This window comes from Kogia breviceps, unplaced genomic scaffold (assembly GCF_026419965.1).
Source record: "Kogia breviceps isolate mKogBre1 unplaced genomic scaffold, mKogBre1 haplotype 1 scaffold_57, whole genome shotgun sequence".
Taxonomy (NCBI): domain Eukaryota; kingdom Metazoa; phylum Chordata; class Mammalia; order Artiodactyla; family Physeteridae; genus Kogia; species Kogia breviceps.
Window position 1 is genome coordinate 767,123 of NW_026712012.1, and position 27,908 is coordinate 795,030.

Below are 27,908 nucleotides of genomic sequence, written 5' to 3' on the forward strand. Positions count from 1 at the left end.
GGCGTCAGCATTGCTACATTCCCACATCTGGTTACTAGGGCAGCAGAGCCTTCTGGAAGTCCTGTTCCCAGGTTGTCAATTAGAATGGAATGTGCCAGGAAAAAACCCCAGAAGTGTATGTCACATTACTTCTTGTTCGCTCTTTTAATTTGTTTAAATCGGGGTAATGATTAGAATACTGTTGGTCCTATATGTACAGAATCTGGTTCATTTGTACGTTTTATATGTGTATATATATATATATATATATATATATATATATATATATATATATATTCTTGTACAGATCCTCTTCCCATGTAAATTATTGCAGAGTGTTCTGGTGACCTCCCTTGCTATATGGTCGGTCTGTTTGATATATATATTTAATACGTATTTGTACACATATGGTGACACTAATCTTAAGTTATCCATTCCCCCCACCTTTCATTTTACTTAAGCTTAGTTTGTTTTCTAAGTGTGTGAGTGTCTTTCTTTGTGGAAATATGTTCATTTGTGTCAGCTGTTAGATAACGCCTATAGGTGATGTCATACGGTATGCCTTTTGCTTTCCGACTTAACTCATGTTCTGTGATGATCTCTAGGCTCATCTCGGGTGCCTCAAAGAGCAGTGTTTCCTTGTTTTCCATGGCTAATAGTCCACTGTGTCCACGGACCAGCTCTTCTTATCCATTCATCTGTTGATGGACATTTGGGTTGCTTCGGTGTCTTGGCTACTGTGAAAACTCGTGGAGTGCAGCTCTTGCAGCCCGTCTTCTCAGGTGAGAGGCTCGGCTGTGGGTGTTCTGGATGGAAGGGTGGCTCAATTTTTAATTGAAAACGCAGCTCCTTTCTGTTCTCATTATTGGCTGTTACAACTAGACATGTCCTCCGCAGACAGAGGGAACAGAGTTCTCTAAAACCCCTTCAGCATTTATTGTTTGTAGTCTTTTGGCTGACGGTAGTTAACTTGGGTGAGCTGAAAGCTTTTTGTAGCTTAGAGGAGTCTGATCATTCCTGAGGTTGAGCTTTTCTCCATTTTGCTTTTTTGATAAAGAGTGAGTAAAACTTACCTCTTCATACTATCTCTTTGACACATTTGCCTGCTTTGAATTTTTTTCACCACTGCCGAGCTCAGGACATTTTTTTTTTTTTTTGAGGGCAGGTGTCTTTTAGAGGCCGGAGTCCTTGTGAATGTTAAGTGACCCATAGCTATGCGTTTAAAGCCGCTCTTGCGGGAAACGGCCACAAGGCGGCAGCATTTCTCCATTTCCAACTCTGGGTTTTCCTGCAACAGAGGCTTCCTGGAAATTGTGTTAGTAGGCTGCAAATGAGAGTGCAGTGTGTCAGGGCAAACCCCCAAGAGCTTATATCTCCTTACTTCTTGTGTGTTTTTTAAAATTTAATTGTTATCTAGTATCACAGCCAATTGGATAAAAATGTGGTGTGTGTTCTAGGTGTACTGCATCTGGTTCATCATATGTATGTGTCAATCTATTCATCTTTGGATCCTTTCCCATGTAGGTTACTACAGAGTGTTGAGTCGACCTCTCTTGGTATTCCTTAGGTATTTTGTGATTATATATTTCATATGTATCAGTACATGTCTGTAAACCCCCATATCCAAATTCATACATTCCTTACACCTTTCCACTTGGTTAAGCATAGTTGGTTTTCTGCATCTATGCACGGCCTTCTCTTGGAAATGACTTCATGGGTATCAATGTTGAAGTAACAGCTATAAGTGATGTCATAGGATATTTCTATTTCGGTTTCTTTCGTACTTCCTTTTGGGTGGGTATCTCTAGATCCTTCTACGGTGGTGCCAGAGGCACCTGTTGCATGCTCTTCCGTGGCTCATGTTCCATTGTGCACATGGGCCCCCTTCTTCTTGGTGCATTGTTCTGTTGATGGACATTTGGGTTTCTTCCAAGTCTTGGCTATGGTACATGTTGCTGCAGTGCAGGATGGCCAGCCTGTGTCTTTTTGATTTTGGTCTACTCGGGAGATAGGCCCATCAGTGGGCCTACCCGATTACAGGTTAGCTCAATTTTTACCTTTCAACGCACCTCCACGGTGTTCTCACTACTAGCTGTTACCAGGTTACGTCCCAGCGGCCGCTAGAGGGCACAGAGTTCTCTAAAACACCTTGAGCATTTATTCTTTGTAGACTCTGTGGCTGATGATCATTCTGACGACGGTGGGTGAACGTTTCTGTCGACTGGATTTGCATGGCTTTATTAATTCCTGATGTTGAGCATTTTTCCATGCCCTTTTATTTATCACAAGAGAAAGAAAGAAAGAGAAGACAAAATGTGCACAAAATATGCCTCTTGAAATTGTCGTTTTGAAATGTGCACGTCTTTTGAGTTGTTTTCCTCGATGGACGACCCAAGAATCGTTTTTGAGGGCAGGTGTCATTTATAGGCCTGCAATGATTTTGAATATCAAGTGACCATTAGCACTGGGTTTAAAGCTGCTGTTTTGAGAAACGGCCACAAGGCGGCAGCAGGTCTCCTTTACCAAACCTGGTTACTCGGGCAACAGAGCCTCCGTGGAAGTCGTATTCTCGGTTGTCAATTAGAATGGACTGTGCCAGGAAAAAGCCCCTTATGTTTGTGCCTCACGACTGACTTGTTCGTTTTTTAATTCAATGTTTATTGTTTCTCACAGCAAGTTTGATTACAATGTTTTGCTTGTTGTGGGTGTGAAAGATGTGGCTCTTTTACACATAAACATGTATCTAGTCTTCTTTGGATCCTTTTCCCATGTAGCTTATGACACAATGTTGAGTACTCTTCTCTTGGTATTCCGTAGGCCTTTGGTGATTTTGTATTTCACCTGTGTTTGTATCTCTCTCTTAAACCCAATTTCCTAATGTACACAATTCTCACACCTGTCCATGGGTGAACCATAAATCTGTTTATTGCATCTGTGATTGCCTTTCTCTGTGGAAATATCTTCAGTGATATCAATTTTTAGGGAACACCTATAAGTGATATCGTAGGCTATGTATCTTTCGCTCTGTGACTTACTGCAAGGTGCGTGATGAACTCTAGCCTCACCGATGGTGCTGTTGATGGCATTGTTTCCTTTTGTTCCTTGGCTAATATTCCATCTGTTCAGGTCCCTGTTCTTCTTTGTCCACTCATCTGTTGATGGACTTTCTGCTTGCTTCCATGTCCTGGCTATTGTAATACTCCTGCAATGCAGATTTGCCTGCCTGTGTCTTTCCACTTCTGTCTTCTTTCTTAGGTTATAGGCCCACGAGTGGGCCTGCTGGATCATATCGTAACTCAGTGTTTACCTTGTAAAGGCACCTCCCTTCTGTTCCCATTAGTGCCTCTTACCAGGTGAAGTCCTGTGGCGAGCATTGCCCTCTGAGGAAGGCGCCACTAAGACCCTCCTAAGCCTCAGGGCCCGACTGTACTCTCCTTGGTATGCATCCTGGACTTTATGGTATGAACATACAAAAGGAGATGGCCTTTGGCCAAATCGCTCCAGGGACCTGCTCAGTTACTGGGAGTCCCTGGTTGTTCCCTAAAGCTAGGAAAAGCAACCCTGGAGGGGAAATTGGTGCCTTTGAGGGAGAAGCCGAGCAGCCAACCAACCAGCTGATGCCGATAAGGCGTGACGAAGCAAAGTCCCTGCTTTAGGGGTATATATACGGCTAGGCTTTGTTATTAAACTTGCCTTGCAAGCGTCAGTTGCTTGTGCCCTTCTGATCCCATACCTTGGTGCGTTCAGTTCCCTACCCCCTCTCGTCGGTTGTTGCTACACTTTGAGGACCCGCCGCGGCTGGCGGCAAAGTCCCACTTAACCTAGAGGGTATGCACTTCTCCACAACCCCTTCAGCATGAATTGTTGGTAGTCTTGTTGCTGATGGTTCTTCTGACTGGTGTGAGCCGATACCTCTGTGGTTGGATTTGCATGTGTCTCATAAAGCCTTGAAATCGAGCTTTCAGGGATGTCCTTTTTTTCTTCAAACTGTGTGTGTAGCTTACCTCATCACATTCTTTTCTTGAAGTATGTGCCGCCTTTTGAAATATTTTGGCCACTACCTCCCTCAAGACATTTTGAGGGCAGGTTTCATTGACAGCCCTCCAGGACTTGTGCACACGAAGTGACCATTAGCACGGGTTTTCAAGCTGCCGTTGCAGGTAACGGCCACAGGGCTGCAGCATTTCTGCGTTTCCCACTCTGGTAACTAGTGAAACAGACCTTCCTGCCAGTGGTGTTCCTCGGTTATCAATGACGGTGGGATGTGTCTGGAGAAACCCCCCAAAGCTGATGTCTCCTTACTTATATCTGTTTTTAAAATGGAATTTCTACTTTTCACTGGAGTACTCTTCCATTGTGTCCATGGACCACTGCTCCTTTCTGCATTCCTCTGTGGCTGGGCATTTTCATTGCTTCCAAGTGTTGGCTATGGTAAACATTGCTGGATTGCAGGATTGCCAGCCCGTGTCTTTTTGATTCTCATCCTCTCAGGTGATAGACCCAGCAGTGGCTATGCTTGATTGAACGGTCGCTCAATGTTGACCCTTTCCAGGCAACTCCACTGTGTTTTCCTTAGGGGCTCTTACCACGTCCCACTTAGAACCGAGGGTACGCATTTCTTCACCACCCCGTCAGCATTTCTTGTTTGCAGAAGTTTTGCTGCTGGCCATGCTGAGTCGTGTGACATGATAGGTTTTTGTAACGTGTATTTTCGTGTCTAATAATTCCTAAGGTTCAGCATTTTTCCACGCCTTTTTTTATTCTGTTAAACAAAAACAGAAAAAAAAAAACCGTGAGTACAATAAACCTCTCGAAATTGTCTTCTTGGAAGGTTGCCCTCTTTGGACTTTTTTGGTCGATTTTCGACCCCAGGATTTTGTTTTGGAGGGCAGGTGTCATTTACAAGCCTGCAATGGGTGTGAATATTGAGTGACCATTAGCACTGACTTTAAAGCTGCTGCTGTGGGAAACGGCCACAAGGCGTCAGCATTGCTACATTCCCACATCTGGTTACTAGGGCAGCAGAGCCTTCTGGAAGTCCTGTTCCCAGGTTGTCAATTAGAATGGAATGTGCCAGGAAAAAACCCCAGAAGTGTATGTCACATTACTTCTTGTTCGCTCTTTTAATTTGTTTAAATCGGGGTAATGATTAGAATACTGTTGGTCCTATATGTACAGAATCTGGTTCATTTGTACGTTTTATATGTGTATATATATATATATATATATATATATATATATATTCTTGTACAGATCCTCTTCCCATGTAAATTATTGCAGAGTGTTCTGGTGACCTCCCTTGCTATATGGTCGGTCTGTTTGATATATATATTTAATACGTATTTGTACACATATGGTGACACTAATCTTAAGTTATCCATTCCCCCCACCTTTCATTTTACTTAAGCTTAGTTTGTTTTCTAAGTGTGTGAGTGTCTTTCTTTGTGGAAATATGTTCATTTGTGTCAGCTGTTAGATAACGCCTATAGGTGATGTCATACGGTATGCCTTTTGCTTTCCGACTTAACTCATGTTCTGTGATGATCTCTAGGCTCATCTCGGGTGCCTCAAAGAGCAGTGTTTCCTTGTTTTCCATGGCTAATAGTCCACTGTGTCCACGGACCAGCTCTTCTTATCCATTCATCTGTTGATGGACATTTGGGTTGCTTCGGTGTCTTGGCTACTGTGAAAACTCGTGGAGTGCAGCTCTTGCAGCCCGTCTTCTCAGGTGAGAGGCTCGGCTGTGGGTGTTCTGGATGGAAGGGTGGCTCAATTTTTAATTGAAAACGCAGCTCCTTTCTGTTCTCATTATTGGCTGTTACAACTAGACATGTCCTCCGCAGACAGAGGGAACAGAGTTCTCTAAAACCCCTTCAGCATTTATTGTTTGTAGTCTTTTGGCTGACGGTAGTTAACTTGGGTGAGCTGAAAGCTTTTTGTAGCTTAGAGGAGTCTGATCATTCCTGAGGTTGAGCTTTTCTCCATTTTGCTTTTTTGATAAAGAGTGAGTAAAACTTACCTCTTCATACTATCTCTTTGACACATTTGCCTGCTTTGAATTTTTTTCACCACTGCCGAGCTCAGGACATTTTTTTTTTTTTTTGAGGGCAGGTGTCTTTTAGAGGCCGGAGTCCTTGTGAATGTTAAGTGACCCATAGCTATCCGTTTAAAGCCGCTCTTGCGGGCAACGGCCACAAGGCGGCAGCATTTCTCCATTTCCAACTCTGGGTTTTCCTGCAACAGAGGCTTCCTGGAAATTGTGTTAGTAGGCTGCAAATGAGAGTGCAGTGTGTCAGGGCAAACCCCCAAGAGCTTATATCTCCTTACTTCTTGTGTGTTTTTTAAAATTTAATTGTTATCTAGTATCACAGCCAATTGGATAAAAATGTGGTGTGTGTTCTAGGTGTACTGCATCTGGTTCATCATATGTATGTGTCAATCTATTCATCTTTGGATCCTTTCCCATGTAGGTTACTACAGAGTGTTGAGTCGACCTCTCTTGGTATTCCTTAGGTATTTTGTGATTATATATTTCATATGTATCAGTACATGTCTGTAAACCCCCATATCCAAATTCATACATTCCTTACACCTTTCCACTTGGTTAAGCATAGTTGGTTTTCTGCATCTATGCACGGCCTTCTCTTGGAAATGACTTCATGGGTATCAATGTTGAAGTAACAGCTATAAGTGATGTCATAGGATATTTCTATTTCGGTTTCTTTCGTACTTCCTTTTGGGTGGGTATCTCTAGATCCTTCTACGGTGGTGCCAGAGGCACCTGTTGCATGCTCTTCCGTGGCTCATGTTCCATTGTGCACATGGGCCCCCTTCTTCTTGGTGCATTGTTCTGTTGATGGACATTTGGGTTTCTTCCAAGTCTTGGCTATGGTACATGTTGCTGCAGTGCAGGATGGCCAGCCTGTGTCTTTTTGATTTTGGTCTACTCGGGAGATAGGCCCATCAGTGGGCCTACCCGATTACAGATTAGCTCAATTTTTACCTTTCAACGCACCTCCACGGTGTTCTCACTACTAGCTGTTACCAGGTTACGTCCCAGCGGCCGCTAGAGGGCACAGAGTTCTCTAAAACACCTTGAGCATTTATTCTTTGTAGACTCTGTGGCTGATGATCATTCTGACGACGGTGGGTGAACGTTTCTGTCGACTGGATTTGCATGGCTTTATTAATTCCTGATGTTGAGCATTTTTCCATGCCCTTTTATTTATCACAAGAGAAAGAAAGAAAGAGAAGACAAAATGTGCACAAAATATGCCTCTTGAAATTGTCGTTTTGAAATGTGCACGTCTTTTGAGTTGTTTTCCTCGATGGACGACCCAAGAATCGTTTTTGAGGGCAGGTGTCATTTATAGGCCTGCAATGATTTTGAATATCAAGTGACCATTAGCACTGGGTTTAAAGCTGCTGTTTTGAGAAACGGCCACAAGGCGGCAGCAGGTCTCCTTTACCAAACCTGGTTACTCGGGCAACAGAGCCTCCGTGGAAGTCGTATTCTCGGTTGTCAATTAGAATGGACTGTGCCAGGAAAAAGCCCCTTATGTTTGTGCCTCACGACTGACTTGTTCGTTTTTTAATTCAATGTTTATTGTTTCTCACAGCAAGTTTGATTACAATGTTTTGCTTGTTGTGGGTGTGAAAGATGTGGCTCTTTTACACATAAACATGTATCTAGTCTTCTTTGGATCCTTTTCCCATGTAGCTTATGACACAATGTTGAGTACTCTTCTCTTGGTATTCCGTAGGCCTTTGGTGATTTTGTATTTCACCTGTGTTTGTATCTCTCTCTTAAACCCAATTTCCTAATGTACACAATTCTCACACCTGTCCATGGGTGAACCATAAATCTGTTTATTGCATCTGTGATTGCCTTTCTCTGTGGAAATATCTTCAGTGATATCAATTTTTAGGGAACACCTATAAGTGATATCGTAGGCTATGTATCTTTCGCTCTGTGACTTACTGCAAGGTGCATGATGAACTCTAGCCTCACCGATGGTGCTGTTGATGGCATTGTTTCCTTTTGTTCCTTGGCTAATATTCCATCTGTTCAGGTCCCTGTTCTTCTTTGTCCACTCATCTGTTGATGGACTTTCTGCTTGCTTCCATGTCCTGGCTATTGTAATACTCCTGCAATGCAGATTTGCCTGCCTGTGTCTTTCCACTTCTGTCTTCTTTCTTAGGTTATAGGCCCACGAGTGGGCCTGCTGGATCATATCGTAACTCAGTGTTTACCTTGTAAAGGCACCTCCCTTCTGTTCCCATTAGTGCCTCTTACCAGGTGAAGTCCTGTGGCGAGCATTGCCCTCTGAGGAAGGCGCCACTAAGACCCTCCTAAGCCTCAGGGCCCGACTGTACTCTCCTTGGTATGCATCCTGGACTTTATGGTATGAACATACAAAAGGAGATGGCCTTTGGCCAAATCGCTCCAGGGACCTGCTCAGTTACTGGGAGTCCCTGGTTGTTCCCTAAAGCTAGGAAAAGCAACCCTGGAGGGGAAATTGGTGCCTTTGAGGGAGAAGCCGAGCAGCCAACCAACCAGCTGATGCCGATAAGGCGTGACGAAGCAAAGTCCCTGCTTTAGGGGTATATATACGGCTAGGCTTTGTTATTAAACTTGCCTTGCAAGCGTCAGTTGCTTGTGCCCTTCTGATCCCATACCTTGGTGCGTTCAGTTCCCTACCCCCTCTCGTCGGTTGTTGCTACACTTTGAGGACCCGCCGCGGCTGGCGGCAAAGTCCCACTTAACCTAGAGGGTATGCACTTCTCCACAACCCCTTCAGCATGAATTGTTGGTAGTCTTGTTGCTGATGGTTCTTCTGACTGGTGTGAGCCGATACCTCTGTGGTTGGATTTGCATGCGTCTCATAAAGCCTTGAAATTGAGCTTTCAGGGATGTCCTTTTTTTCTTCAAACTGTGTGTGTAGCTTACCTCATCACATTCTTTTCTTGAAGTATGTGCCGCCTTTTGAAATATTTTGGCCACTACCTCCCTCAAGACATTTTGAGGGCAGGTTTCATTGACAGCCCTCCAGGACTTGTGCACACGAAGTGACCATTAGCACGGGTTTTCAAGCTGCCGTTGCAGGTAACGGCCACAGGGCTGCAGCATTTCTGCGTTTCCCACTCTGGTAACTAGTGAAACAGACCTTCCTGCCAGTGGTGTTCCTCGGTTATCAATGACGGTGGGATGTGTCTGGAGAAACCCCCCAAAGCTGATGTCTCCTTACTTATATCTGTTTTTAAAATGGAATTTCTACTTTTCACTGGAGTACTCTTCCATTGTGTCCATGGACCACTGCTCCTTTCTGCATTCCTCTGTGGCTGGGCATTTTCATTGCTTCCAAGTGTTGGCTATGGTAAACATTGCTGGATTGCAGGATTGCCAGCCCGTGTCTTTTTGATTCTCATCCTCTCAGGTGATAGACCCAGCAGTGGCTATGCTTGATTGAACGGTCGCTCAATGTTGACCCTTTCCAGGCAACTCCACTGTGTTTTCCTTAGGGGCTCTTACCACGTCCCACTTAGAACCGAGGGTACGCATTTCTTCACCACCCCGTCAGCATTTCTTGTTTGCAGAAGTTTTGCTGCTGGCCATGCTGAGTCGTGTGACATGATAGGTTTTTGTAACGTGTATTTTCGTGTCTAATAATTCCTAAGGTTCAGCATTTTTCCACGCCTTTTTTTATTCTGTTAAACAAAAACAGAAAAAAAAAAACCGTGAGTACAATAAACCTCTCGAAATTGTCTTCTTGGAAGGTTGCCCTCTTTGGACTTTTTTGGTCGATTTTCGACCCCAGGATTTTGTTTTGGAGGGCAGGTGTCATTTACAAGCCTGCAATGGGTGTGAATATTGAGTGACCATTAGCACTGACTTTAAAGCTGCTGCTGTGGGAAACGGCCACAAGGCGTCAGCATTGCTACATTCCCACATCTGGTTACTAGGGCAGCAGAGCCTTCTGGAAGTCCTGTTCCCAGGTTGTCAATTAGAATGGAATGTGCCAGGAAAAAACCCCAGAAGTGTATGTCACATTACTTCTTGTTCGCTCTTTTAATTTGTTTAAATCGGGGTAATGATTAGAATACTGTTGGTCCTATATGTACAGAATCTGGTTCATTTGTACGTTTTATATGTGTATATATATATATATATATATATATATATATATATATATATATTCTTGTACAGATCCTCTTCCCATGTAAATTATTGCAGAGTGTTCTGGTGACCTCCCTTGCTATATGGTCGGTCTGTTTGATATATATATTTAATACGTATTTGTACACATATGGTGACACTAATCTTAAGTTATCCATTCCCCCCACCTTTCATTTTACTTAAGCTTAGTTTGTTTTCTAAGTGTGTGAGTGTCTTTCTTTGTGGAAATATGTTCATTTGTGTCAGCTGTTAGATAACGCCTATAGGTGATGTCATACGGTATGCCTTTTGCTTTCCGACTTAACTCATGTTCTGTGATGATCTCTAGGCTCATCTCGGGTGCCTCAAAGAGCAGTGTTTCCTTGTTTTCCATGGCTAATAGTCCACTGTGTCCACGGACCAGCTCTTCTTATCCATTCATCTGTTGATGGACATTTGGGTTGCTTCGGTGTCTTGGCTACTGTGAAAACTCGTGGAGTGCAGCTCTTGCAGCCCGTCTTCTCAGGTGAGAGGCTCGGCTGTGGGTGTTCTGGATGGAAGGGTGGCTCAATTTTTAATTGAAAACGCAGCTCCTTTCTGTTCTCATTATTGGCTGTTACAACTAGACATGTCCTCCGCAGACAGAGGGAACAGAGTTCTCTAAAAGCCCTTCAGCATTTATTGTTTGTAGTCTTTTGGCTGACGGTAGTTAACTTGGGTGAGCTGAAAGCTTTTTGTAGCTTAGAGGAGTCTGATCATTCCTGAGGTTGAGCTTTTCTCCATTTTCCTTTTTTTGATAAAGAGTGAGTAAAACTTACCTCTATCATACTATCTCTTTGACACATTTGCCTGCTTTGAATTTTTTTGGCCACGGCCGAGCTCAGGACATTTTTTTTTTTTTTGAGGGCAGGTGTCTTTTAGAGGCCTGAGTCCTTGTGAATGTTAAGTGACCCATAGCTATGCGTTTGAAGCCGCTCTTGCGGGAAACGGCCACAAGGCGGCAGCATTTCTCCATTTCCAACTCTGGGTTTTCCTGCAACAGAGGCTTCCTGGAAATTGTGTTAGTAGGCTGCAAATGAGAGTGCAGTGTGTCAGGGCAAACCCCCAAGAGCTTATATCTCCTTACTTCTTGTGTGTTTTTTAAAATTTAATTGTTATCTAGTATCACAGCCAATTGGATAAAAATGTGGTGTGTGTTCTAGGTGTACTGCATCTGGTTCATCATATGTATGTGTCAATCTATTCATCTTTGGATCCTTTCCCATGTAGGTTACTACAGAGTGTTGAGTCGACCTCTCTTGGTATTCCTTAGGTATTTTGTGATTATATATTTCATATGTATCAGTACATGTCTGTAAACCCCCATATCCAAATTCATACATTCCTTACACCTTTCCACTTGGTTAAGCATAGTTGGTTTTCTGCATCTATGCACGGCCTTCTCTTGGAAATGACTTCATGGGTATCAATGTTGAAGTAACAGCTATAAGTGATGTCATAGGATATTTCTATTTCGGTTTCTTTCGTACTTCCTTTTGGGTGGGTATCTCTAGATCCTTCTACGGTGGTGCCAGAGGCACCTGTTGCATGCTCTTCCGTGGCTCATGTTCCATTGTGCACATGGGCCCCCTTCTTCTTGGTGCATTGTTCTGTTGATGGACATTTGGGTTTCTTCCAAGTCTTGGCTATGGTACATGTTGCTGCAGTGCAGGATGGCCAGCCTGTGTCTTTTTGATTTTGGTCTACTCGGGAGATAGGCCCATCAGTGGGCCTACCCGATTACAGGTTAGCTCAATTTTTACCTTTCAACGCACCTCCACGGTGTTCTCACTACTAGCTGTTACCAGGTTACGTCCCAGCGGCCGCTAGAGGGCACAGAGTTCTCTAAAACACCTTGAGCATTTATTCTTTGTAGACTCTGTGGCTGATGATCATTCTGACGACGGTGGGTGAACGTTTCTGTCGACTGGATTTGCATGGCTTTATTAATTCCTGATGTTGAGCATTTTTCCATGCCCTTTTATTTATCACAAGAGAAAGAAAGAAAGAGAAGACAAAATGTGCACAAAATATGCCTCTTGAAATTGTCGTTTTGAAATGTGCACGTCTTTTGAGTTGTTTTCCTCGATGGACGACCCAAGAATCGTTTTTGAGGGCAGGTGTCATTTATAGGCCTGCAATGATTTTGAATATCAAGTGACCATTAGCACTGGGTTTAAAGCTGCTGTTTTGAGAAACGGCCACAAGGCGGCAGCAGGTCTCCTTTACCAAACCTGGTTACTCGGGCAACAGAGCCTCCGTGGAAGTCGTATTCTCGGTTGTCAATTAGAATGGACTGTGCCAGGAAAAAGCCCCTTATGTTTGTGCCTCACGACTGACTTGTTCGTTTTTTAATTCAATGTTTATTGTTTCTCACAGCAAGTTTGATTACAATGTTTTGCTTGTTGTGGGTGTGAAAGATGTGGCTCTTTTACACATAAACATGTATCTAGTCTTCTTTGGATCCTTTTCCCATGTAGCTTATGACACAATGTTGAGTACTCTTCTCTTGGTATTCCGTAGGCCTTTGGTGATTTTGTATTTCACCTGTGTTTGTATCTCTCTCTTAAACCCAATTTCCTAATGTACACAATTCTCACACCTGTCCATGGGTGAACCATAAATCTGTTTATTGCATCTGTGATTGCCTTTCTCTGTGGAAATATCTTCAGTGATATCAATTTTTAGGGAACACCTATAAGTGATATCGTAGGCTATGTATCTTTCGCTCTGTGACTTACTGCAAGGTGCATGATGAACTCTAGCCTCACCGATGGTGCTGTTGATGGCATTGTTTCCTTTTGTTCCTTGGCTAATATTCCATCTGTTCAGGTCCCTGTTCTTCTTTGTCCACTCATCTGTTGATGGACTTTCTGCTTGCTTCCATGTCCTGGCTATTGTAATACTCCTGCAATGCAGATTTGCCTGCCTGTGTCTTTCCACTTCTGTCTTCTTTCTTAGGTTATAGGCCCACGAGTGGGCCTGCTGGATCATATCGTAACTCAGTGTTTACCTTGTAAAGGCACCTCCCTTCTGTTCCCATTAGTGCCTCTTACCAGGTGAAGTCCTGTGGCGAGCATTGCCCTCTGAGGAAGGCGCCACTAAGACCCTCCTAAGCCTCAGGGCCCGACTGTACTCTCCTTGGTATGCATCCTGGACTTTATGGTATGAACATACAAAAGGAGATGGCCTTTGGCCAAATCGCTCCAGGGACCTGCTCAGTTACTGGGAGTCCCTGGTTGTTCCCTAAAGCTAGGAAAAGCAACCCTGGAGGGGAAATTGGTGCCTTTGAGGGAGAAGCCGAGCAGCCAACCAACCAGCTGATGCCGATAAGGCGTGACGAAGCAAAGTCCCTGCTTTAGGGGTATATATACGGCTAGGCTTTGTTATTAAACTTGCCTTGCAAGCGTCAGTTGCTTGTGCCCTTCTGATCCCATACCTTGGTGCGTTCAGTTCCCTACCCCCTCTCGTCGGTTGTTGCTACACTTTGAGGACCCGCCGCGGCTGGCGGCAAAGTCCCACTTAACCTAGAGGGTATGCACTTCTCCACAACCCCTTCAGCATGAATTGTTGGTAGTCTTGTTGCTGATGGTTCTTCTGACTGGTGTGAGCCGATACCTCTGTGGTTGGATTTGCATGCGTCTCATAAAGCCTTGAAATTGAGCTTTCAGGGATGTCCTTTTTTTCTTCAAACTGTGTGTGTAGCTTACCTCATCACATTCTTTTCTTGAAGTATGTGCCGCCTTTTGAAATATTTTGGCCACTACCTCCCTCAAGACATTTTGAGGGCAGGTTTCATTGACAGCCCTCCAGGACTTGTGCACACGAAGTGACCATTAGCACGGGTTTTCAAGCTGCCGTTGCAGGTAACGGCCACAGGGCTGCAGCATTTCTGCGTTTCCCACTCTGGTAACTAGTGAAACAGACCTTCCTGCCAGTGGTGTTCCTCGGTTATCAATGACGGTGGGATGTGTCTGGAGAAACCCCCCAAAGCTGATGTCTCCTTACTTATATCTGTTTTTAAAATGGAATTTCTACTTTTCACTGGAGTACTCTTCCATTGTGTCCATGGACCACTGCTCCTTTCTGCATTCCTCTGTGGCTGGGCATTTTCATTGCTTCCAAGTGTTGGCTATGGTAAACATTGCTGGATTGCAGGATTGCCAGCCCGTGTCTTTTTGATTCTCATCCTCTCAGGTGATAGACCCAGCAGTGGCTATGCTTGATTGAACGGTCGCTCAATGTTGACCCTTTCCAGGCAACTCCACTGTGTTTTCCTTAGGGGCTCTTACCACGTCCCACTTAGAACCGAGGGTACGCATTTCTTCACCACCCCGTCAGCATTTCTTGTTTGCAGAAGTTTTGCTGCTGGCCATGCTGAGTCGTGTGACATGATAGGTTTTTGTAACGTGTATTTTCGTGTCTAATAATTCCTAAGGTTCAGCATTTTTCCACGCCTTTTTTTATTCTGTTAAACAAAAACAGAAAAAAAAAAACCGTGAGTACAATAAACCTCTCGAAATTGTCTTCTTGGAAGGTTGCCCTCTTTGGACTTTTTTGGTCGATTTTCGACCCCAGGATTTTGTTTTGGAGGGCAGGTGTCATTTACAAGCCTGCAATGGGTGTGAATATTGAGTGACCATTAGCACTGACTTTAAAGCTGCTGCTGTGGGAAACGGCCACAAGGCGTCAGCATTGCTACATTCCCACATCTGGTTACTAGGGCAGCAGAGCCTTCTGGAAGTCCTGTTCCCAGGTTGTCAATTAGAATGGAATGTGCCAGGAAAAAACCCCAGAAGTGTATGTCACATTACTTCTTGTTCGCTCTTTTAATTTGTTTAAATCGGGGTAATGATTAGAATACTGTTGGTCCTATATGTACAGAATCTGGTTCATTTGTACGTTTTATATGTGTATATATATATATATATATATATATATATATATATATATATATTCTTGTACAGATCCTCTTCCCATGTAAATTATTGCAGAGTGTTCTGGTGACCTCCCTTGCTATATGGTCGGTCTGTTTGATATATATATTTAATACGTATTTGTACACATATGGTGACACTAATCTTAAGTTATCCATTCCCCCCACCTTTCATTTTACTTAAGCTTAGTTTGTTTTCTAAGTGTGTGAGTGTCTTTCTTTGTGGAAATATGTTCATTTGTGTCAGCTGTTAGATAACGCCTATAGGTGATGTCATACGGTATGCCTTTTGCTTTCCGACTTAACTCATGTTCTGTGATGATCTCTAGGCTCATCTCGGGTGCCTCAAAGAGCAGTGTTTCCTTGTTTTCCATGGCTAATAGTCCACTGTGTCCACGGACCAGCTCTTCTTATCCATTCATCTGTTGATGGACATTTGGGTTGCTTCGGTGTCTTGGCTACTGTGAAAACTCGTGGAGTGCAGCTCTTGCAGCCCGTCTTCTCAGGTGAGAGGCTCGGCTGTGGGTGTTCTGGATGGAAGGGTGGCTCAATTTTTAATTGAAAACGCAGCTCCTTTCTGTTCTCATTATTGGCTGTTACAACTAGACATGTCCTCCGCAGACAGAGGGAACAGAGTTCTCTAAAACCCCTTCAGCATTTATTGTTTGTAGTCTTTTGGCTGACGGTAGTTAACTTGGGTGAGCTGAAAGCTTTTTGTAGCTTAGAGGAGTCTGATCATTCCTGAGGTTGAGCTTTTCTCCATTTTCCTTTTTTTGATAAAGAGTGAGTAAAACTTACCTCTATCATACTATCTCTTTGACACATTTGCCTGCTTTGAATTTTTTTGGCCACGGCCGAGCTCAGGACATTTTTTTTTTTTTTTGAGGGCAGGTGTCTTTTAGAGGCCTGAGTCCTTGTGAATGTTAAGTGACCCATAGCTATGCGTTTGAAGCCGCTCTTGCGGGAAACGGCCACAAGGCGGCAGCATTTCTCCATTTCCAACTCTGGGTTTTCCTGCAACAGAGGCTTCCTGGAAATTGTGTTAGTAGGCTGCAAATGAGAGTGCAGTGTGTCAGGGCAAACCCCCAAGAGCTTATATCTCCTTACTTCTTGTGTGTTTTTTAAAATTTAATTGTTATCTAGTATCACAGCCAATTGGATAAAAATGTGGTGTGTGTTCTAGGTGTACTGCATCTGGTTCATCATATGTATGTATCAATCTATTCATCTTTGGATCCTTTCCCGTGTAGGTTATTACAGAGTGTTGAGTAGACCTCTCTCTGTATTCCTTAGGTGTTTTTTGATTATGTCTTTCATATGTATCAGTACTTATCTGTTAACCCCCATATCCTAATTCATGCATTCCTTACAGATGAAATGAGAATTCTCCACATTATACTAGTCATTTCAGAGAGTGGGAAAGGATGGCAAGTGGTAAAATATTATCTTTTCCCTTAATCTTTTTAAATTTCCCTTGTTACAACATAGGATTATTATCCCTGAATCATAATTCTGTCAGTACACCAGTATAGAGATTATTTCTTAATAGTTAGGTGAGAACCATTTCCTTCTGTTTTTGAGAAAAATTCTGTTACCTCCTTTCAGTAATGGCACTCTTCCCCAAATCAACGGTTTAACAAGGGAGATGGAAGCAGAATAATCATGCAAATACAAAACAATACAACAGCAAGAGAAAATGTCTAACTTCCAATAAGAGCTCAATTTAGAAGAGGGTTTATATCTTCAGAACAAAAGCATGCCTCCTTGACTTGCTAACCAGTCAAAATCTGTGTATTCTACAGAAAATCTGTGATGTTATTCCCATAAAACTACCCTTTACTGCTTCTGCCTCCAATAGATTTCCTAAGCACTAGTGTTTTAATGTACAGGTTACAAACAAAATCCTAATGAGATTTATTTATAATGTGTGTGTTATTTGTCTTATCCTAGCGTCTATATTCTTCTCCATTCCTGGAGTCGAAATAATATTACTTTACCTGCTAAGTGATATCGGGAGAGTGGGAGAGGTTTCATAAATACCCCAACCCTAAAGCATACCCTAAACCTAACCCATACACTAACTCTAACCCATCGACATACCTTAAACTATACCCTAATCCTAACCCGTGCCCTAACCCTAAACTTAACTCTAACCTGTACGCTAATCCTAACTCGTACACTAACACGTATCCATACCCCAATCTTTACCCTAATCCTAACCTGTGCCCTAACCCTAACCCAAATGCTTAAACCTAAGCCATACCCTAGTCCTAAACCGTGCCCTAACCCTTAAAACCCTAACCGGTAGCCATAGCCTAATCTTTACCCTAATCCTAACCTGTGCCCTAACCCTAACCCTAACTGACACTAAGTAAGCGCTGACACTGTCCCGAAGTGAGGCCCTGAGGTTGTCCCTAACTCACATCCTCATGCTAGGCCTAACCCTGGCCTTGTCATTGTCCCTAACAAAGGCCCTGACCCTAGTCTTAGCCTAGGCCTTGATATTTGGTCTATCTCAGGTTCTGATGCTGTCCCTAACTAAGGCCCTAAAGCTGTCCCTAACATCAGCCTTGCTGCCGCCAATAACTAACGTGCTGACACTATCCTGAGCTAATATCTTGATCCATCTCTTACCATGGTCCTGACACTGTCCTTACTAAAGTCCTGATGCCATCCCAAAGTGTGCATCCCCTTAGGAATTCAGCAGAATAAGCCTGAAACCTGGTCTGGAACTGGCACTTCAGAGAGATTTCGTAGCAAGTTGTCTAATTCTACCTAAGTAGGTTTTAACTTGTGATGTAGTATTGACATATCCATAACAGGAGCTACTGAACACTACACATATGTCTCATCTTTCTAATAGTATCTGATCTAAAGTCACTGTTTGAAATTTAATAGTTAAGATAGGAGTCCTTGAAAACGTACGGTTGCAGCTACCAGCAGACATTGTTTTCAGAATGGCTAGTGGCATCCTGAGTCTGATGTAGCTCAGAAATTCAATTTCAACAATACAGTTATGCGGGGACTTACCTGGTGGCTCAATGGTTAAGACTTCGCCTTCTAACACAGAGGGTGCCGGTTTGAGCCCTGGGCAGGGAGCTAAGATCTCACATGCCTCGTGGCCTAAAAACCAAAACATGAAACAGAAACAATATTGTAACAAATTCAATAGACTTAAAAAATGGTCCACATCCAAAAAAAACTTAAAAAGAAAACAGAAAAAGAATTCAGGAATGCATCTAAATCACATCTACAAAGGTCACTTAGGTTTATCTTGGATGTCTGAACCATAGTTACTACTCCTTTTTGACTGTAAAATGCATTCCCTTCCTCAATGCCAAAGCAGATGTACAATTCGTATCTAAAAGGCCACAAAACAGGCCACTCTGGTCAGTATAATTTAAGTTAAACCATGTATAAGCCAGAGAGATTTCCTCACACCTCAATACGTGAAGTTTTTTTCCTTTTGATTCCAAGTCTTTCAATAGAAAGCACTGATGATCAAAATGTCAATCCCTCAGTGCCAGAATGATTCAGCTGTTTGGCCCTGGTGTAGATCATGTCCCTCAGTGCTAGGCCTCCTTGTTATTTGCCTAGTTAATCCACTTTGGGGGAATACTGATCAGGTATCGTGAACATGCTCAGAGGTATGTTAATGACAAAACGCTTTCTATAGGCCATACATTTTATTATTCATACCCAATTGTCACACAAGCATTGTACATGTGCTTTTAGCAGTAGACCTAAAGCAAACAGTGATACATCATGAGTCATTACATTCTGATAATTTCACTATGTAATTTTCCTTTCCTCTTAAACATCGGGGCAAAATGAAGCCAACACAGTAACTTTCATAAATACACACTTCAATACAGAGGTGTCATTTATCCAATTGCTCCAAGTCCTAAGTAGCTTGAGGGGAAGGACTTCCAATTTTACCAGGACATACTAGATTTTTAGGAATTCCATGTAATTTAATATACTAATCAAACATTTCTCTCTGAGATAGCTCAAGGGCCTTCTAAAGCATCCCAAAGTTAGCTGGAGATCAAAAGAACGGTTAGAATTGGCCAAAAAACACTTATTCACTGAACCAAAGTAAAGAGATTTCAAACAAAAATACAGATCACAGACACAGGCAAAGGAACTCACCAGCTGTTCACAATCAAAAGCAGCATTCTAAGAAAACTTTGGAGGGAGAAACAAAATGCAGGCTTGCCCTAACCCACTTCCAACAAAATCCATCTTAGAATATCGTGGTCAGGCACAACTCTTCCCTCCATGTTCCCTTTTCACAAATGTTCACCACCTTCTGTATCCATCTTATGTTGTCCCTTATTTTTTTCTGCATTCAGACACAACGAGCTCTAGTACAAAGTGACTTTCTTTTCTCTTTGTACCATCAGCCTGTTACCTAGCCGCTCACCTCCTTTATTACGTAGTTTCATAAATGCTTGAACGTATGGAATTTCTTTTGTCTTTCTCCTCCTGTGACAAAATAACTCTAGCTGAAGGATAGTATAGTCATTTAGGCTATCATTCAAAGACCACCTTTCCTCATTTTTCAAGAATGTATCCATACATTGGCCAGACAAAATTACAATAGAATTTCATTCTTTTCTTACTCTTAGGTTTACAACTATAGGTTGACCAGTCTGCCAGGATTTTGCCCATTGGCTCTCAGATGGAACTGAAGAAGAAGCACTTCTTACGTTTGAACCATGGAACACTCACACCACGGACTAAGAACACAACAAAATCCTAAACACCAATGGAAGCCTCACACCAAAGGAACCAGAAACCAAAGAGAAACCAACAACCAAACAGCACAAGACTCAAATCAGCTTCCAAGTCTCAACTTAGCCTGTGACCTCTGTCCAAGTGGTTCACCTTCCAAATGAGATTTCCTGGAATGAAAAGTCACCCAAATGGGAACCAAGGTTCCCCCAAATGTACAGGGCTAAAAGGACCTCAGACTGCTTGCCAGGGGAGTTACCACACACTGGCTGAGGTGCTGCAACATCCCAAATGCTATTTTTCTGGTTCCCCAAAATAATCCCTTGGAGTAGGACATTCAGGGCAGTCCAGGCAGGAGGAACAGAGGAACGTCCTCAAGGCAAAGACGGCCTCGGCAGCTGCTAGGGTGGTTCCTCTTCCACCATCTACTCCTGCCCTAGAGTTCTAACTGCTGGGATGACTGGGGCTTGGCCTTTCCAGGCAAGGGTCCCAGGTGGTTTGGCCTCTAAAGGAATTCTCCAACCTTACACTCTCTCGAAAGAGACTAGTGTGGAGAAAATCTCAGTGTCCGATCAAGTCAGGGGACCCACAGGGGGATCCCCAAGTCAGCCCCACATTGGGTACTAAATTTGATGTCGAAAACTCAACCTCTGTGCACCAGTGCCAAATCAAATCTCAGAGAGAGAGGTTTGCAGGAAGTAGAGAAGAATAGCTTTACTCCTTTGGCAGCCAAAGGGGGACACAGAAAACTCCGACCCTCAAAAACCGTGTGTCCCAATGCAGGAGGATCTGGTGAGGAGTTTTACAGCAATGGTTTAAGGAGACAGGTATCCTAAGGATTACTGTGTGTACAGGGCCTTAACTAAATATAACCTGACCTCAGATGGTCTCTTGAGGACCTTCTCTGGAATGAAGACTAAAATCTTCTATTTTGTGGGGGGGTTTAGGTTGCTAAAGAGCCCAAAGATGCTCTTAACTGTATCCCTTGAGGCAAAACCAGAATCTTGGCCCAAGGCTGCACTGTTCATTCTATTCTGTTCTTCTTTGGTCTGTGCAGTCCCTCCTTTCCATGATTAGCAACTGTTCGAATCAGCCCTTTAGAACTCAGGGAAGGTCTTGGAGTCTCTAGCATAACTAAGGCCCTGAAATTCTCCCTAACTCAGTCCCTGACGCTGTCTCTAACTAAGGCCCAGATGCCAACAATATCTAAAGTCCTGACATTATCCTGAGCTAATATCCTGACCCAGGTCTTACCAAGCTCCTGAAACTGACCCAAAGTAAGCCTTGATGCTGTCCATAAATGGGGGCATGAGGCTACCCCTAATAGAATCCCTGATAATGTCTTCAAAGATCCTCACATTGATCCCACAGAGGCCCTTATGCTGATCCTAAGACATGTCCTGACAGTGGCACTAACTCAGGCCCTAAAGACAGGCCTCACTTAGGCCCTTTAGCTGTACTTTAGATAGGCTCTGACGCTATCTGTATACAAAACGCTGGAAGACGTCCGGATTTAGGGCCCTGTCACTGGGCCTAACTAAGGTCCTGATGCTCTCAATAATTTTCTGGCACTATGCCTGGAACGGACCTAACTCTGTCCCAAGCTAATGTCCTGCATCTTTTCCTAACTGAAACCCTAATACACTCCATGACAAAGGCACAGACTAATCCTAACTAAGGCCTTAACACTATATCTCACTACGGCCCAGAATCTGTCCCTAATGGTCCCTGCTGCAAACAATAACTAAAATGCGGACACTGTCCTGAGAAAATTTCCTGACACATTTCTATGCACCATCCTGACTGTCCCAAAAAAATCCCTGTCGGTATCCTTAAGTGAAGACCTGAGGCTGTGCCTAACTCAGGCCCTGAAGCTTTCCCTAACAGAGGCCTCGATTCTCTGACTCACTCAGGCCCTGCTCATGTCTTTCACTATGACCCGAATGCTGACTCCACAAACGCCCTGAATGCTGCTCTTAAATCATGCCCTGACAGTGTCTGCATCTAGGGGCCTCACTCAGGCCCTCACCTTCTCCCTATATCAGGCTCTGACGCTGTCCCTACCCGAAGCCCTGGCACAGGTCTTAGATTAGGCCCTGATTCTCTAAGTACCTAAGGGCTTGATTCCAAACCTAGGTCATTACCTGACACTAGCCCTAGACCTGAATGTAACCTTGTCCGTTGCTAATGTCAAATTTATCTAAAGAGATTCTTTAGGATGAAATTCTTTCATCTTCTGAATAGAGTTTTCTGAAAAAAATAATGTTTAAACTCTTACCGACCTTAAACAAAATGTACTCAACTTCTGCGGAATATTCCTTTATACCAGCGTGTATGGTTTCCTTCTGCATCTGCGTGTGTTGGCTTAAAGGGTGCTTGTAGGAATGCCTACTGTTATGCTAACTAAATCCCTGATGCTGTCCCTAAATAACGTCCTGAAATTAGTCTCAAGGCTGTGAACCTGTCCCAAACTGAGGCCTGGAGGCTCATCCTAGCTCAGGCCCTGACACTGTCCCTAGCAAAGGCCCTCACACAACTCCTAGCTCAGTCCCTGACACTATACCTAACAAAGGCCATAATGCTAGTCCTAACTCAGGCCCTGACACTGTTTCTAACTAAAGCCCAGCTGCCGCCAATATCTAAAATCCTGATACTATCCTGAGTTAATATCCTGACCCAGGTCTTACCAAGGTCCTGAAACTGACTAAAACTAAGCCTTGATGCTGTCCATAAATAAGGCCCTGAGGCTCTCCCTAACAGAGGCCCTGATAATGTCTTTAATGAAGAACCTGACGCTGATCCCAAAGAGGCCCTTCTGCTGCTCCTAAGTCATGCCCTGACAGTGTCCCGAACTCAGGCCCTAAAGATAAGCCTCACTTAGGCCCTTTGGCTGTACCTTCCTTATGCTCTGACGCTGTCTGTATAGGAAGCCCTGGCAGTGGTCCTGATTTAGGCCCTCACGCTGGTCCTAAGTAAGGCCCTGAGGCTCGCAATAACGAAGGTCTTCACGCTTTTCCTGGGTCATTTCATGAAGTTATCCCTGGCCCGGAACCTGACTCTGTCCCAAGCTAATGTCCTGCATCTTATCCTAAATGAAACCCTAATAGTATGCCTAACTAAGCCCTGACCAATCCGAACAAAGGCCTTGACACTATCTCTCACTAAAGCCCGGAATCTGTCCCTAACATGGGACCTGTTGCAATCAATAACTAAAATCCGGACACTGTCCTGAGATACTTTCCTGACACATTTCTATGCACGATCCTGACACTGTCCCAAACCGGTCGGTGTCTTTAAGTGAAGACCAGACACTGTGCCTAACTCAGGCCCTGAAGCTTTCCCTAACGGAGGCCTTGATTCTGTGACTCACTCAAGGCCTGCTCATGTCTTTCACTATGACCTTTCGCTGACCCAACCAAGGTGTTTATGCTGCTCCTAAGTCATGCCCTGACTGTGTCTACAGCTACGGGGATGACGCTAGGCCTCACTCAGGCCCTGAAGTTCTCCATAAGTCAGGTCTGACGCTGTCCCTACCGAAAATCTTGACGCAGGTCCTAAATTTTAGGCCTTGATTCTCTAAGTAAGTAAGGTCTTGACACTAAAACTAGGTCATTAACTGACACTACCCCTAGACCTTAATCTAATCTTGACTTTAGCTAATGTCAAGTTTAGGGAAAGAGATTCTTTACGATGAAATTCTTTCATCATATGAATATTGGTTTCTTAAAACAATAATTTTTAAACTCTTGTTAACCTTAAACAAAGTGTACTCAACTGCTGTGGAATATTCCTTCATAGCAGCATGCATGGTTCACTTTTACATTCTTGTGTGTTGGCCTTCAAGGTTCTTGCAGGAATGGCTCCTCTTATGCTAACTAAATCATCCCTGATGCTGAACATAAATAAGGCGCTGAAATTACTCCCGATGCTCTGAACCTGTCCCTAACTACGGCCTGGAGACTCGTGCTAAACCAGGCCCTGACACTGTCCCAAACCAAGACCCTGACATTACACGTAACTCGGACCCTGACACTACTCCTAGCTCAGTCCCTGACACTATTACCTAACAAAGCCCATAATGATATTCCTAACTCAGACCCTGACACTGACTCTAACTAAGGCCCTGCTGCCGCCAATATCTAAAGTCCTGATGCTATCCTGAGTTAATATCCTGACCCAGGTCTTACCAAGGTCCTGAAACTGACCCAAAGTAAGCCTTGATGCTGTCTGAAAATGAGGCCCTGAGGCTCTCCGTAACAGAGGCCCTGATAATGTCTTTAGTGAAGACCCTCACGCTGATGCCACAGATGCTCTTCTGCAGCTCCTATGTCATGCCCTGACAGTGTCCCGAACTCAGGAACTAAAGATAAGCCTCACTTAGGCCCTTTGGCTGTACCTTCCTTATGCTCTGACGCTGTCTGTATAGGAAGCCCTGGCAGTGGTCCTGATTTAGGCCCTCACGCTGGTCCTAAGTAAGGCCCTGAGGCTCTCAATAACGAAGGTCTTCACGCTTTTCCTGGGTCATTTCGTGACGTTATCCCTGGCCCGGAACCTGACTCTGTCCCAAGCTCATGTCCTGCATCTTATCCTAAATGAAACCCTAATAGTATCCCTAACTAAGCCCTGACTAATCCGAACAAAGGCCTTGACACTATCTCTCACTAAAGCCCGGAATCTGTCCCTAACATGGGACCTGTTGCAATCAATAACTAAAATCCGGACACTGTCCTGAGCTAATATCCTGACTCATTTCTATCCACTGTTCTGATACTTTCCAAAAGAAAGCCTGTTGCCGTCCTTAAGTGAAGATCTGAGGCTGTTCCTAACTCAGGCCCTGAAGCTTTCCCTGACTGAGGCCTTGATTCTGTGACTAACACAGGCCCTGTTCATGTCTTTCACTATGACCTGCATGCTGACCCCACAAAGGCCCTGATGCTGTTCCTACGTCATGCCCTGACTGTGTCTCCAGCAGGTGGGCTGGCACTAGGCCTCACTCAGGCCTAGACGTTCTCCCTAAGTCAGGCTCTGACGCTGTCCCTACTCGAAGCCCTGACACAGGTCCTAAATTAGGCCCTGATTCTCTAAATAACTAAGGTCTTGACACCAACCCAGGTCATTTTCTGACACTATCCCTGGCTCGGATCATGAGTCTGTCCCAAGCTCATGTCCTGCATCTTATCCTAAATGAAACCCTAATAGTATCCCTAACTAAGCCCTGACCAATCCGAACAAAGGCCTTGACACTATCTCTCACTAAAGCCCGGAATCTGTCCCTAACATGGCACCTGTTGCAATCAATAACTAAAATCCGGACACTGTCCTGAGATAATTTCCTGACACATTTCTATGCACGATCCTGACACTGTCCCAAACCGGTCGGTGTCTTTAAGTGAAGACCTGACACTGTGCCTAACTCAGGCCCTGAAGCTTTGCCTAACGGAGGCCTTGATTCTGTGAGTCACTCAAGGCCTGCTCATGTCTTTCACTATGACCTTTCGCTGACCCAACCAAGGTGTTTATGCTGCTCCTAAGTCGTACCCTGACTGTGTCTGCAGCTAGGAGGCTGACGCTAGGCCTCACTCAGGCCTTGACGTTCTCCATAAGTCAGGTCTGAATCTGTCCCTACCGAAAATCTTGACGCAGGTCCTAAATTTTAGGCCTTGATTCTCTAAGTAACTAAGGTCTTGACACCAAATCCAGGTCATTAACTGACACTACCCCTAGACCTTAATCTAATCTTGACTTTAGCTAATGTCAAGTTTAGGGAAAGAGATTCTTTACGATGAAATTCTTTCATCATATGAATATTGGTTTCTTAAAACAATAATTTTTAAACTCTTGTTAACCTTAAACAAAGTGTACTCAACTGCTGTGGAATATTCCTTCATAGCAGCGTGCATGGTTCACTTTTACATTCTTGTGTGTTGGCCTTCAGGGTTCTTGCAGGAATGGCTCCTCTTATGCTAACTAAATCATCCCTGATGCTGAACATAAATAAGGCGCTGAAATTACTCCCGATGCTGTGAACCGCTCCCTAACTACGGCCTGGAGACTCGTGCTAACCCAGGCGCTGACACTGTCCCTAACCAAGACCCTGACATTACACGTAACTCGGACCCTGACACTACTCCTAGCTCACTCCCTGACACTATACCTGACAAAGGCCATAATGATATTCCTAACTCAGACCCTGACACTGACTCTAACTAAGGCCCTACTGCCGCCAATATCTAAAGTCCTGATACTATCCTGAGTTAATATCCTGACCCAGGTCTTACCAAGGTCCTGAAACTGACCCAAAGTAAGCCTTGATGCTGTCCGAAAATGAGGTCCTGAGGCTCTCCCTAACAGAGGCCCTGATAATCTCTTTAATGAAGACCCTCAGGCTGATCCCACAGAGGCCCTTCTGCTGCTCCTAAGTCATGCCCTGACACTTTCCCTAACTCAGATCCTAAAGATAGGCCTCACTTAGGCACTTGGGCTGTACCTTACTTAGGCTGTGATGCTGTCCTTATATGAAGCCAGGGCAGTGGTCGTGATTTAGGGCCTGACTCTGGTCCTAAGTCAGGCCCCGATGCTCTCAATAACTAAGGTTTTAACGCTTTCTCTTGGTCGTTTCCTGACACTATCCCTGGCCCGGAACCTGACTCTGTCCCAAGCTCATGTCCTGCATCTTATCCTAAATGAAACCCTAACACTCTCCGTAAATAGGGCCCTGAATAATCCTGCCTAAGGCCTTGACACGACTTCTCACTAAGGCCCGGAACCTGACATTGTCCCTAGAAAAGGCCCTGACTATACCTAACAAAGGCTATAATGCTAGTCCTAACTCAGGCCCTGACACTGTTTCTAACTAAAGCCCAGCTGCCGCCAATATCTAAAATCCTGATATTATCCTGAGTTAATATCCTGACCGAGGTCTTACCAAGGTCCTGAAACTGACTAAAAGTAAGCCTTGATGCTGTCCATAAATGAGGCCCTGAGGCTCTCCCTAACAGAGACCCTGATAATGTCTTTAATGAAGAACCTGACACTGATCCCACAGAGGCCCTTCTGCTGCTCCTAAGTCATGCCCTGACAGTGTCCCGAACTCAGGCCCTAAAGATAAGCCTCACTTAGGCCCTTTGGCTGTACCTTCCTTATGCTCTGACGCTGTCTGTATAGGAAGACCTGGCAGTGGTCCTGATTTAGGCCCTGACGCTGGTCCTAAGTAAGGCCCTGATGCTCTCAATAACGAAGGTCTTCACGCATTTCCTGGGTCATTTCGCGACGCTATCCCTGGCCCGGAACCTGACTCTGTCCCAAGCTCATGTCCTGCATCTTATCCTAAATGAAACCCTAATAGTATCCCTAACTAAGCCCTGATTAAACCTAACAAGGGCCTTCACACTATCTCTCACCAACACCCAGAATATATCCCTAATGGTCCCTGCTGCAATCAATAACTAAAATCCGGACACTGTCCTGAGCTATTACCCTGACTCCTTTCTATCCACTGTCCTGATACTTTCCAAAAGAAAGCCTGTTGCCGTCCTTAAGTGAAGACCTGAGGCTGTGCCTAACTCAGGCCCTGAAACTTTCTCTAACTGAGGCCTTGATTCTGTGACTAACACAGGCCCTGCTCATTTCTTTCACTATGACCCGAATGCTGACCCAACAAAGGCCCTGATGCTATTCCTACGTCATGCCCTGTGACTCCAGCTAGTGGGCTGACACTAGGCCGCACTCAGGCCTAGATGTTCTCCCTAAGTCAGGCTCTGACGCTGTCCCTACCCGAAACCCTGACACAGGTCCTAAATTAGGCCCTGATTCTCTAAGTAACTAAGGTCTTGACACCAACCCAGGTCATTGGCTGACACTATCCCTGGCTCGGATCGTGACTCTGTCCCAAGCTAATGTCCTGCATCTTATCCTAATTGAAACCCTAATACTCTCCCTACCTAAGTCGCTCACTGATCCTAACTAAGACTTTCTCCCTATCTCTCACTAAGGCCCAGAATCTGTCCCTAACATGGGACCTTCTGCAGTCAATAATGAAAATCCGGACACTATCCTGAACTA

The 27,908-nt window shown here is 44.2% G+C and overlaps 1 long non-coding RNA gene across 1 annotated transcript in view; it reads right to left on the bottom strand.

Moving 5' to 3' along the window:
* Window positions 1–27,908, bottom strand: part of LOC136793488 (uncharacterized) — a 203,853-nt gene that overhangs the window by 32,331 nt on the left and 143,614 nt on the right. The window contains exon 3 of the long non-coding RNA XR_010838777.1: window positions 18,141–18,233. This is a non-coding gene — a long non-coding RNA (uncharacterized lncRNA). The remainder of the gene's footprint in view (window positions 1–18,140; window positions 18,234–27,908) is intronic.